The 13,827-nt window shown below is 40.3% G+C and overlaps 1 protein-coding gene across 6 annotated transcripts in view; it reads right to left on the bottom strand.

The window, feature by feature from the left end:
- inpp4b (inositol polyphosphate-4-phosphatase type II B) overlaps positions 1-13,827 on the bottom strand; it is a 136,814-nt gene that overhangs the window by 85,317 nt on the left and 37,670 nt on the right. Inside the window, exon 1 of one of the 6 annotated variants that reach the window (XM_061057516.1) lies at positions 10,339-10,510. The exons of 4 other annotated variants lie outside the window; for them this stretch is intronic. The gene's annotated coding sequence lies outside the window, so the exon portion shown is untranslated. Of the gene's footprint in view, positions 1-5,961; positions 6,372-10,338; positions 10,511-13,827 lie in introns of those variants that run through there. One more of the 6 variants, XM_061057507.1, reaches the window with a different exon arrangement.

Here is a 13,827-nt window from a genome sequence, read left to right as displayed (position 1 = left end):
TCAGCCTTCACCTTCTCAGCGCTATGACAACAAGTGTTTTCTGCAGGCGTGTCAGCACACGAGAACTGGGTCATATAGAATGAGGAATAGGGGACGAGGCTGTCAATAACAAAGAGAGATGATCTACATTGGTAGAAAACACACACACACACACATGCGCACACACACACGTACGTTCAATAAAAGAACAGATGACATCAAATCCAAACACACACATAGAGAGCAAGTCTTGAACCTGAAAGTAACAACATCACCATGTGCTGCTGAAGGGGAGGGCTAAGACTGTGCCAATGACACACAGGCTAATGTAAACAAAGCTTAAACCAAGGTAATTAACAGGTACAAAGGAGATTCCTAATATTTCACAATTCTGGGTAAAAAAAGATTAAAGCCTCCTGACTTTCATCTTTGAAATATTGAAACACTACACTTTTAAGTGTCTCCTTTTAATTTTAAGGCGTCTTCTACAGCGCCTGAGATGGGCCTTCAAACACTTAGGTGACAGTGAGAAAGAAGACAACCTGTGTGTTGCCCTGGTTTGCTCTTTTAGAAAGCTGTCCCAGGCTGGCTTCTGAAGATAAAACAGGATTGTCTCTTTCCTTTAATGATCTCAAAGGAGTTTCACAAACGGTAACCAAACACAGCAAAGCCCATTATGTTTTTACTAGATACTTAAACAGTTGTAATGGTGGAAAAAAAACCCATTGATTTGATACCTCACATGAGTACTGTCCCTGAAATGGACCTTTCTAATCAGATTAGGAATGATGGCATTGGGTCATGTCTGGGACGACAAGTAACAACCAGACAATGCAATTTCTGAGCAATTACTGTGTTAATGCCACATGCTGAAAGATGGAGCTTTGTTGCTTATGCTGCATCTTAAAAGTTAGGTAAGTAATGTATGCAAGATGTGGAATATATATTTCATTTCATTTTCAGTTTTTTTTTTATTTCGAACATTAAAAATAAAATAAAAATATACATTAAAAACAAAGCAAACAGCAAACAGCAAGCAAAGCATACTTTCTGTAGTGGCTCAATTATTTTTCCTTAACCAGTCCATGTTCGAAAAGGGTGTAGGATGAAGCTAAATAACTTATCCAGTCCTACCCCTTTTATCTTTTTAGTTTAATAAATTAATCCAAGGCTAAGCTTTAAAAAATAAAGTAGAATAATACAGATAACAAAGTAACAAAAGCAACAGATATAATGTTTTACACACATTAATTGGTAGACAGTACAGATCTTTTTTCAATTTTTCCCATAGACTGTTAAATTTTATATTTGTATAATATGTTATTCTTGAAAATGTGTTTAAATTGTCCTAATGTTTTACATGTTTTCATTTCATCACTGCAGCTGTTCCATAAATGAACACCCTTCGTTGTAATACAGTGTAGTTTCATGTTGGTCCTTACTGCTGTTTTTTTTTTAACATAAATATTCCTCTGAGATTGTGTTTACTGTCCCTCTGCTGAAAAAACTTTTGGATACTGTTCGGTATCTGATCATTTTTAACTTTGTACATGATTTGAGTGGTTTTAAAGTCGACCAAGTCCTTGAGTTTCAGTGTTTTCAACTTGATGAAGAATGGGTTGGTTGGTTCTCTGTACTTGGAGTTATAATTCTTATGGCTCTTTTCTGGAGAATGAAGACTGGTTCTGTATTTGTTTTGTATGTGTTCCCACACACTTCCACACAGTAACTCATATATGGGAGTATTAGGGAGCAGTACAACGTGTAAAGTGACTGTTGATTTAACAGCCCTTTAACTTTAAATAAAACTGCAGTACATTTCGATATATTGCCTTAATGTATTGTATGTGTGATTTCCAGGATCATTTATTGTCTACAATAACTCCAAGAAATTTTATTTCAGCCACTCTTTCAATTTCCACATCATTAATCATACCGGTCAAGCCAGTTGATCGGTTCCCAAAGATTATAAATTTGGTTTTACTTAAGTTCAATGTTAGTTTATTTGAGTCAAACCCAACTCTTCAGTTTCTTTAATTCATTTCCCACTGTATCCAAAAGTTTTTCCAGATTGTCCCCACAGCATAGTAAGTTAGTGTCATCTGCAAATAAAATAGTTTTTAAAATACATGAGACTTCACATATGTAATTGAAGTACAGAAGAAATAATAATGGTCCCAACACTGAACCTTGGAGAACGCCACACTTCAACTTCATCTGTTCTGACTGAACCTGATTGATTTGAACATAGTGATATCTGTTGTCTAAGTAACTGCTGAGCCAAGTGAGTGCAACTCCTCTGATTTCATATTTCTGTAGTTTTATTTGTAATATGGTCAACAGTGTCAAATGCTTTTTGAAGATCCAGGAAAACTCCTACGGCATAATCTTTGTTTTCGACGGCTGTTGTGATCTCTTCATTCAGTACGTTCATGTGTTTTTTTTTATATTATTCTATATAAAGTAAAAGCAGGGGCTAAACTGCTAATGCTGTGTTTGAAGTTTATTTAAATGCTACATTCATACCAATAACTCAACATTTATTAATTGATTAATCTGTGGACCATCTCCTCTTTTAAAACATAATAATTTTTATATATAAGACACAGGGTTTCTCAATTCAGGGGCTGCAGCCTTCTGAGTACGCATTTGAAGTCTTATGGCACCACATAAGCGGTGCATCGAAAGCTGTCCCATTTGGAAGGCTCCTTCGCAGGCAGATGACAAATGCATCCTTCTTTTAGAGCAGGTGCATCCTTCGTGGCCAACAATCATTGGGTGCCATTTTTGTTCATTTTTTTGTAAACCTTTACTGAAAATCAGAGTCTTTCATTGCAATTATGAATTGGTATATAGCATACCATCATAGACTATGCGGGAGGAAATTAAGGTATACAAATAAGATAAATTGAAAGCAAAATAAGTCAGAAGTCTAATCCGGAATCAAGATATGTATAGCTTTGTAAATCAGAACGGCTTGTATGTTCATTCATGAAGATTAAGAACAGTGATCTACATTTGTGGATGAATTGCTCGGTGACTATAATTTGGATATCTTACATTATCTGGTGCAGCTGATGAAGTTGCTAGGTGACACGTGCAGTGCTTATAAACGACAGGGTGAGGGCGGGGACAGCTGGTGACGCGTACAGGGAATCCTCCATTGAGCAAGGTGTCTCATTTCAGTTTGGCCCGAGGGGTTCACACGTGCTAAGAAGGCTAGGTCTGCCCTAGACGTCCTATGTCCTTTGAAGGATGCTATCCATGAATTAGGACACAGTTTTAGTGTCAACACTAAAAAAAAAAAACACAAAGTGATGGGTAGCATAATGATTTCCCTCTAATCCAGAATGCTGTCTTGAAATTCCTCGGTTTATCAGAGAAGCAGTCCAAACCCAAAAACATTCAGCTTACTTTAATGAATCACAAAAAAAGCAACACATATTATGATTCTGTTCTGGATCCAGAGAATCTTTTGAACTCTACCTACAAAACATACTGACTTATTTGAAATAAATGAACAGTTCCCAAAGTCATTTTTCTCCATCAAGTCATCAGTCATACAACGACAAATCTACATGACCCATTTACGTTAGTTTCTTAGTCAGCATGCCTTTAAAATTGATTCATTAAGGATTCATTCATAAATTAATTTCCCAGCATCAAAGCAGCCCATGACCCCATCTTACCCAGCTGATTCCATGCAGTGATCTATGCAATATTGGAAATACTGGAAAAGAGACACTGGGAAAATTCCAGGATCAGTATCATCAGATATTCTAAGTATCAGAGAGAGAGAGGTCAGATATGTTGATCTAGAAAAGCATCACAAAGGGCATTTAACAGTGCAATAAAGCTTAGGTCACATGACAACTATGTTCAGAGGGCATGACTGATTAGATGGAGCACCCTGAAACACAGCGAGGCTTACAGTTCACATGACTGCTCCGTTCTCCATTATAAAGCCATCTCAGCCATGACTCATTGATTTTTAGATTTATAAGATTAGAAAGGGTTTCCAGCCCAAAGTATTTTGCCAAATGTTCTTAGTTATATATATATATCAATACCATCATGTTGTTTTTCTTCACCTTTTTTTTGTTTGGTTATCAGGCTCCACTTTTACCTCTGATCTTGGTTCCTCCCTCCTGTATGCACTTGGTCGCTTTTTCTTTCCCTTTCTTCAGGTCTCCCTGCAGTCTGTTATATCAGATTTTTTTAAAAAGGGCATCCTGTCTACTGACCTTTTCTCTCAATCATTTCCTCCCCGAGCATTCTCCTGCAACCCCATAAGAGTCTTGCATATGCTTAGGGTGAAACACTGCCCACAACTCATTCTTCTTCGCCTGCCCGCTCACAAGTAAGCAAACATTGAGACATACGCATGCATGCACACGTAGAGAGAAAGAGGAAGAGACCAAGATAAAAGGTCAGTCAACAGTGCTAAGAAAAAAAAAACATAAAACACAGAATACACAAGGAAGGTTTAAAAAACCATCTCAAATTTCCAAAGAAAAAACACACCACCCAGAGCTTATATTCAAGTTTGTGCAGCAAAGTGCCATGTCTTTATAAATTAAGCAGAGCCCGGACCCCCAGTGGGAACCACTTAATATGCACAGCGTCATATTCTTCAGCACTGAAATCATATCCTCGCCAGTTCTAGTTTGCCCTGATAACCCAAAGCACGAGGCACAGAAGGCCATTACACACCGTGGAGGAACATTATATCCCCATGTAGCCATTACTCGCGGGCCGATACAGAACGTCTGGTAAATGGTCTTAGAATTCCATTCCTTAGCATCTTTTTATGGCCCCTCACGATGAAGGCTTTAAAAGTAATGAAGCTCCCGAGACCGTCTTCTTACGCAAGATCAAAGTGGTTGTACGGCAGAAAATGAGAGAAAGATGGGGGGGAAAGAGGAGGAGTGGAGTGAGAAAAGAAGACAAATCATGCTCCTCCAGGATCATGGAGGATTGATTATGATGGTCTCGCTCTGTTCCCTTCTTGCACACATCCAGCTCTTGCTTTTTTTTTTTTTTCTATCTGTCTTCACGCCTTCTCCTGCTCACTCCTTTTGACTCGTTTCTATTGACCAAGCTGGTTGCGACCTGCAGGAGAAACTTTTGATCTATGATCTCCTTTGCTAGTTTTTCCAAAAGAAGTGTCAGCTACTTGCTGGAGAGACATTCAACACTCAGCTCAGAGATTAATGATGCATTCCTTAAAAAATACAGAAAAGTCTTCTCGACAAAAAAAAGACAAACAAAGTGCGAAAGATCAATCATAGCCAGAAATTGAAAGACACTTGTGCGGGAGCATGTACGGCTGACAGAGTGCACATCTGCAGGCAACCCTCGACACTTGTCTGTGGACCTCTGAAGGCCAATGTGTCTGCCCATCACTTGGAAGAGGTAAACGGTCCATCTCAAGGTGTACATCTATTGATTTCCTCCATGCCCTGAGTGGCAGAGTGACACACACACACACGGACACACACTAACTCTCTATCAATCATTGCCCTTTCTCCCTCTCTGTCTCTAACTCACACACAAGCACACAGACTGCAGAGAATACCTGAAGGAGAGGACGTTCATTGACATGTTACGCCAACAATCCACATTTCATAGGAATGGCAGAAGTGACAGTTCAGGCACTGGCTGGGTAAAAAAGCTTTTGGCAAACATACAGATACATACCATGGAAGTCAATGATGTGCTACATGAATACACGGCTTCTTTACTCCGAATAGGGTCTCACAAAGCGGCCTAATTAAGTCATTAGAGATGCCATGACATGCCATTTATACTGCCATGCTAATATGTGCCCTCAGGTGGGAAAAAAAAGAAGGCTGCAATAAGTTTAAATTGACACATAGGATCGAATGGCACACACAACATTATACACACACACACACGCACACACACACGCACGCACACACACACACACACACACACACACACACAAGGAAGTCCACTTACATTTATGTTGCATATACAGTCTCTGCAGCAGCAAGCCAGTACACCAATATGAGAGAGAGAGAGAGAGAGAGAGAGAGAGAGAGAGAGAGAGAGAGAGATCTACAGAAACGAGGAGACAGAATGAGAGAGAGTAAAAAAAGAAGATAACGAGAGGAAAAGAGATGTTATGTCTCTTTTTTCCTCCTAATGAGCTCCAGGATGTCTTCCTACATGTCCTCCTCTAGTCCCCAGTTAGAGTAACTCCATTTACATTCGCTCTTTAGATAGCAGCAGGCACCCCGGCTCTTACATACATAGTAAACACGCAAACACATGAAGCACACACTGCAGCCTCTGCTGTGACTGAGAACTGGCACGAGTGAGCTACTGGCGCTACCGCTGTTGCTGCTGTGGCTGGCTTGACAGTAAGAGAGAGATCAGCGAGAGAGGAAAAGAGAGCGAGAGAGAGAGGAGGGGGAGGAGGAAGCCACAAGAGGGGAGGGAGTCGGCAAATACAAGCAGTTGAGGTGGAGAGTGAAGGGGGGGGGGGGAAGGAGGAGGAGGGTGGAACGACGTAGAAGAGGAAGAGACTGAGAGGAAGGAAAAGGAACAATTAACGGCAAGAGAACTTAAGACAGCGGCACAGAAAAAGGGAGAGAGACACAGGAATTGTAAGAGAGAGAGAAAGAGGGAGAGAGGGAAGGGAGGGGAGAGACGAAACGAGACAGAGTTGTGTGTCACACCATGGCTGCAGCCTGTGACTCAGATGGCCAACAGGAAAAGAAACACATGTTATGGCTACTTGGATTAACATGAATTCTGAACACACGGTGCAACGTATATGTGTGGGAGTGTGTTTGTATACAACACGGATAAACACTTTAAAATACATATTGACTTGCTGTACGATGACATAAGAGGCTTGTTGAAATGCTCTTGATACAGTCAATCTCTCCTCTATATTTACACACTAATGCATATACTAGAGAGAGAAAGAGAGAGAGAGAGAGAGAGAGAGAAAATCCATTTACAGACATGGAGACAATAAGGAACAAACCCCCACATGGACACCAAGCCTTGGTTTAAACTATCTGGGCCTAAACCAGAGATTAAGCAGGGTTTAATTTACCCATGCTGACACAGGGGGAGATGAGTAATTCTGCCAGAACAAAGGACACACTCCACACAAGCCCTTATCACCCCAAGCAGGTACACAAGCAAACACAATGAGACACGTAGACAAACACTTAAAAGCACAAACATGCATGCTTAACACCCGACCAGACAGCTGACATTTGTAAGCACACATAATAAAAAGTGTCATGTAACTGTATCAGTATGTGAAGCACTGGAGGTCATGGTGATGAGTCGGCCACTTTACTTAATATTGGGGGTGGGGTGTGGGATGTGGGAGTGTGGCTGGAAACACTGGATTTTTTTGTTGCTGCCTTTATTACTTGGGGGCAAAGTGGAAGCCTAAAACAGATTTATAACTGCCAAAATTACCCATGATGCCTCTAGATTAAGTCTGCAAACAAACTTCTCTAACAATGCAAAAGTATCTCTGTGCATCTCCACTGTTAGCATTCCATTGTCTTTTCCTTTTTTTTTTAGGATTAATTTTTTTTTTTTAGCTTTTCTTTGAAAATGGATAGAGAAGAAACCGGCAGGAGAGAAAGGAGCCACAGCTTGGAGGAATATAATTTATATTGTACATGGGGGCACAGGCCTAACCGCCAGGTCATCTGCACCCCGAACAGTACCAATCCATTTTCTACATTTTTACTTTTGTTGGTTACTGCTCAGTCACTGATGTTTTAAGTGGCATTATTCTGTGTCACAAAAAGTTTGTCCAAAATCAATTTGTTTTAAATCTTACTGAAACAGAAATGTATGCTGTGTAACCACACTCACAGAAAATCCGAGATCAAAGCTTGTTAGAAACATGAATCAGGCTACCTGAAAATGGACATTTTTAATGCCATAATTAACTTTGAAGTTCAAAATGCTTGACACACTTAAGGGCCTTCAAACTGTGAGTTCCTGAAAAGCACACCGAGACTGGCATATTGCTTTTACATTCAACAGCACAAGCTACTGACCACAGTGGAAATCTTTGAGGCTTCTTCCTGTTGAGCAAAAGCCTGAGTACTTCCTAATTCCTTCCTTTTTTTGTATTATTTAACCGGCACTCACAGCTGGTTGAATATGATTCACTGCACTTGCACGCACACATAATTCATAGAATTGTATGAATCTGTTGGCAGCAGTTGTGTTTATCAGAAATATAGATCATCAGACAACTGGCAGCTGATGATTTCAAACATACAGAACCATCAGACCCTAGACAACCAGTCACCTCCAAACCCAGACAAGCACAGACAAATCAGGTTGTTGTGTTTTCCCGGGTGAGCTGATGTTCTCATTCTCAGCTGCTTACCCTCCACAGTGTCCTCCAATCCCTCCCTGTCTTATTCTTGTCATGGTTCTCTACCTTGACCTCAATCCCCTGTTTTTTGATCGGTTGAAGTAAAAAGGAAAAGTGTGCAGACAAAGAGACAGAGATGTATTTTGACCTGAGTTCAACCTCTATTGCCCTATGTCTTTATTACTAAAAAGCTTACATGAAAGGGATGGCCAAAAAGCACTGACCTCGTCTCTTACTTTAACAAAGACAAAGCATTTTCAGCCCATCTGCGTTATTATAAAAAGTTCCTTCTTTCCTGAAGTAATTTCTGGAAAAGGAAGAGATGCACAAATGGTGCATTATGGACTTGATTGTCGCCTTAATGTTGCTAGGCTATCCCATTCGTTTTTGTCTCTCTATAACCTGTCTGTGAGACGTATTCAGCCTCACAAGCAACCCTGCTTTCATGGAAGTATTTCTTGTTTTAGGATGTTAAAAGAAAATGTTTCAAAAGAAAAAAACATCTTCTCTTTGGACTAAAATTCATTTGGAAAAGCCTCAGTGTATTTGAAGTCTATCTCTTTCAATATTCTCTTTCAAAGCAGATAGTGGAAATGCGGTATCTTACCAGCAGGATGGTCTTTTATTGGTGAAAATACATCAGGTTCTTCTAACACATTACAGGATAGTTTTCCATTTGATATAAGCAAAACAAGTTTTAGATGCTGTGAACTTCTTCTGTTACTTAATATGCTTGTCCTAAGGCGGTATGTGTGTGCGCTCCAAGCAATGTGAGGCAAACTTATCTGAGTGTAATTAAACTGATTTATACTTAGATAGAAAATACTTTGATGTGTTCCCCTAGTGCTTTATTTGGCAATTACATGCCTTATTAATAATCATTTGTATCATTTTTGTCTCCCTGTGAATAACTTTTGAAATGAAACAAAGGCAACAAACACGCCTACTGTAAGACAATCACCATGACTCTTCTTGCAAACATGAGACTGAAACAGCAGAAATTAATGCCTTCTGGGTCTGCTTTTGATAAAGCAAAAGCTTAACCTTAATCTTTTTTTTTTCCAACTCAAGTGAGATTATTGGGTGTAAAATCATAGAAGTGAGCTCTTAATTGGCACAGCTTTCCATGACTTAACTTGGAGCTCACATAATCCTCTGATAATTCTTATCTTCCTTTTGAGTCAGACACGTGCAAATTAGCATGTGAACACATCGAGGGTTCAAGAAAAATCCATATCTAAACTGACTTATGAAGAGGAATATAATGGAACAACAACAAGGCATGCATTACTGTGCCTTGATTAGAGGCTGAATCAATATTTTAATATCTGTGTGATGCTGAAATCAGAGCTACAGCGGTGCTGTTTTGTCAATAGTTGATGCTTTTGCTTTAATTAGCCAGCTGTTTGAGGAAAATGGCTTGCTGTGATGGAATACGGACTACAATAACAAACAAACGCAATCATTATCCAAGCCCAATGTGCCGTCTTTGATGGTGTTGCACTGACTGAATATCAACTCTATGTATTTTTTGGGTGCCGGGAGATTTTTCCCCTGCATGAATTTCACAGTCTCTCTACTGTGCTATTTTTTACCATTGTGTATCTGCAGTTTGCCAAAACTGGGTATTTTGTCCTCTGAGGCTGTGAAATGTGCTTTTCAATCAGATAAAGTCACAATTCATGTGTGCTAGTACAGACACATCGACAAAATCATACAAATGCCTTGAACTAGAGGAGATAAAAAGACAACATGCATGTAGCTCTCTGTCAGTGTGCTACTACTGGTGGCAATGACTGGTAGTAGAAGGTGAAAATACATCTTCTCCAATGTGATACTCCTGCTTCTTAGAATAGTTCAAAGTGACACACTCTCTGTGTCTAAAACGTCACATTTTTACACTACATTCAAAGACTTCATAAACTCTCAAAAGAAGCTGGACTTTTTCAGCCTAAGAGGAAGATACTCACAGGAAGCTGACTGCTGCGAGATGAAGGAAACTCCTTTAATGATTCCTCCTCCTGCAGCACAGTAAGTACAGGGAAATCTATAGAGCCACGTATGATTAACGTTGCAGAGCAGTAGACAAGCTAATATCCCTCTTTCCCAGAAAAAAAAAACAGTTTAAGGTTCCTCAGTATCTGCGAGTCTGTCACAAAGGAAGATGAGAGTCGGAAAAAACTGTGCCACAGGCTTAGTGTTAATACCTGCTCTCATACATTCTTCAGCTTGTCAATGCATGCCCCCAAACAAGAAGCCGTCCCTTCCAGTCTGTTAGTTTTTAAAAATCTCACTCCCTCTATCGCTGCTTGTGTTTATTCAGCCACATTTTGGCTGCATCTTTCTTGGGTCTGGCCAACTATCAGACAACCACAGTTTGTCTGAGAGAACTCTCCAAGTACTACAGAAGGCTGCTAAAATGATAAGGATGTGCTTGAGTAAATGGGAAATCAGATACCTGAGTCTATGTCTATCCATCTTGCAGACAAAGCTGCAGGTAGGAGGAAAAAGAAAACCAAAGTTTTGGCACATGCAGCCTGCCCTTGGTTCACTGGAGGCACACTGTGCCTTCCCCCTACACTCTCTTATTTGGTCCATAAACTTTAACGGCTAACCTCACTGCAGAGGAGGTGATAAAAATCAAGGCTCCTTCACTCACAGTCTGTAAACATGACTTGGTTGCAGGTCCAAAGACTGAGCTGGCCCATTCAGATTCCTTCTATTGACTCGAGTGCTGTATCGAAATTACAGCACAGCAAAGTCACGGCTGTTTTGAGAGAGTTGCATTTTTTTTTTTTTTTTTTAAATCGACCCCTTTTTAAGTTTCTGTCAGCAAAACAAAAAAGATCCATATGATCATACAGTTAAAATGTGCTTTGTACTGCATGCTGCTATCAAGCAAGACTTGCCCCTTATTATCCCCCTAAGACTCTCAGGCCGAGTAAACAGTTAACAACTATGTGTTATGTTTGCTGGACTGAATGAATCGAGCGACTGCTAATGCAACCTTAACATAATGTCTCAAGCCTGTTCCCTATTAGTTTCTTAGCTAGCTTATTAGCATGTATTCGCCTCTCTTAAGGTTATTGAATAACCTTAATTAAACCACTCAGCAATCTCCAAATTAAGGTTCAGAGCACCTAATAAGAAAATGGAAAATGTTAAACACTGAGGTTGTTCTGGCAAGTTTGGTATCAAACAATGTAACGCAATTACCTTTTTTGAGTTGCACATGGTCACATGTCAATTAACTTATGAACTTATTATCATGATGATGATTGAGATGATAGTAATGATGATGATGATGATATCTAATTATTATAATATTATCATCATCATTTACTTTTAGCATTCTTGTTAGCAGGCAGCGTGTCTTGTGTTTGTGCTATAAAATGCATTATAGGTTTATTGTTATTGTTTATTATTATTCTATACTGCAGCAAAATGTGACTTTGAATCTTTACATTCAGCCCCGTGAATCATTCCATTTTATGATGCCCCCAAAATATTTATTTATGCGGTTCAATCAATATCCTTACCTTGGGACGAACTGTCGACAATTGGTTAAACTTGATGTAAGGCTTTAGTCGATGGCCATTCAACTACAACGAGTAGCTGATGGAGGGGCTGTGGTTAGCAACTTCCCCTTCTGTGACTCTATGGCTAAAGTTCAGGCCCACATATTCTGCAATGGCACGAAGTAGCACACAGTGTGAGCGGAGGATGCACTTTATCAATTCATCATCCGCGAGCATGTTGCAAAGTGTTACATCCTGTTTGTCAAATCATCTCAGCTATCTTGCTTGTGGCGAAGTTGTTAGTGGTTGGCAGCAGGAAAACATTCGTCAGACAAACTACAGCTTTGTGCACAGCAGTGGTACAACACTGCTCTGTGTTGTAACGTCTTTATACATATCAGGGAAGAGAAAACAGGGAATGTGCCATGCTCTTATGCAACATTAGAAAGCTGCTAGCTAACCCCCAGGCCTGTGAGGCTACAGGCTATGCTGGGTCTCTTCCCCTACCTTGCTTACTTTTTCTGTCTCTCTCTTCCACACACACACACACACACACACACACACACACACACACACACACACACAAACACATGCACGGTAATAGTACTCTAATATGCTAGCTCATGCCTGAAGTGGTTGATAGCACTCCTCTTCAAAGAGTGGGGCTATAGGGGCTGTGAAAGTAAACAGCTCGGATCAAACCAACTCTCAGCTCCCTTTGAAGAGTGGGAGACAATTACGGAGATCAATGGTGCAGCCCAGAGGTGGTTAACAGCCGAGACAGGCAGACAGACAGGGATTGATGCCCCGTAATATCTCGGAGAGAGTCTGCTCCTCAATGACTTTTACTGTACGGCTGAATCTGCTGAGCACTGCAGCCATGTGGGACATACAAAGCACTGCCGAGGCTACACACCTGGGAGCGTTTTTTTGTAAGACATTTACATCCTAATTGTGTGGCTTTTCAACAATACTTTCACAAGTTAGAGTAGAGGGACGGTGTCGAACCTCTGCGTAGGTGGACATTTATTCCAGCGCCTTTTCTCCAAAGGCTGCTAGTGATGTAGTCCCAGTTATTACTTTCACTTTAGATAAATACTACAGAGAAGAAAATAGTCTGACTTGATCTCTGTGCATCTTCAAATGTGTTACTTTCACTGACGTTGACATCCATTGCACAGTGATACATATGGCAACCCCACACTGAAAAGCCACAGGACCCAGTGTCAAGGGTCTCCGTGTATGTGTAGCTCATGGTGCAAGAGGTGAGCTGCAAACTGTACCTTAGAAAGCTCTGTCAGGACGCTGGATCTTATGATGTGGGAGTTTCAGAAAAAAGCTCTTGTCTCTTTTTTCAGTTGGATAAGTTAAAGCCGAATCCATACAGAGGCTTCGGTCTCAGTAAGCTCAAACCACCTTGACTTTCAGAACAACGAGACGCAGGAAGGAGTGAGAGAAGCGTAACAGCCGCTGGCTATTTTTGTTCTTTCCAACAATGCAGACATATTAGTTGCCTAAATGACATATTTGCCAGTTGATGTGGAACAACATCAACAAAAGAGCCTTTTGAACTAAATATACTGCTTCTGTGAAAGTAGAATTTGTCCTTGGTGGCTAGGAGGTAGCAGATGGTTAGATTCACAATTTTTTGTTGTTGTTGTGTACACTCATGAATAGCGCATAAGATTCTTCAAAAAAAAAAGAGATACGAAAAAAAACAAATAAAATTGTATTTCCTGGGGAGGGGAAAAAAAAGGCCTCTTTGAGATGTTTAAAAGGAGTCCCTCCCTCTTTTGGTGTGCAAAGGGGAAGCAATGTCGGCTGTTTTCTAATTATCATATTATTGCATCTGCACTAACAGAACAAAACAACAAAGCAGCGACAGCAACCCCTTCTGCCCCACACTCATTTGCTTCTGAGTCCTCCTGGGTGAGAGAGGAG

The sequence above is a fragment of the Labrus mixtus genome, chromosome 2 (genome assembly GCF_963584025.1).
Source record: "Labrus mixtus chromosome 2, fLabMix1.1, whole genome shotgun sequence".
Lineage (NCBI taxonomy): Eukaryota > Metazoa > Chordata > Actinopteri > Labriformes > Labridae > Labrus > Labrus mixtus.
Note: the sequence above shows the minus strand (reverse complement) of the source record. Positions and strands in the feature narration are given on the sequence as shown.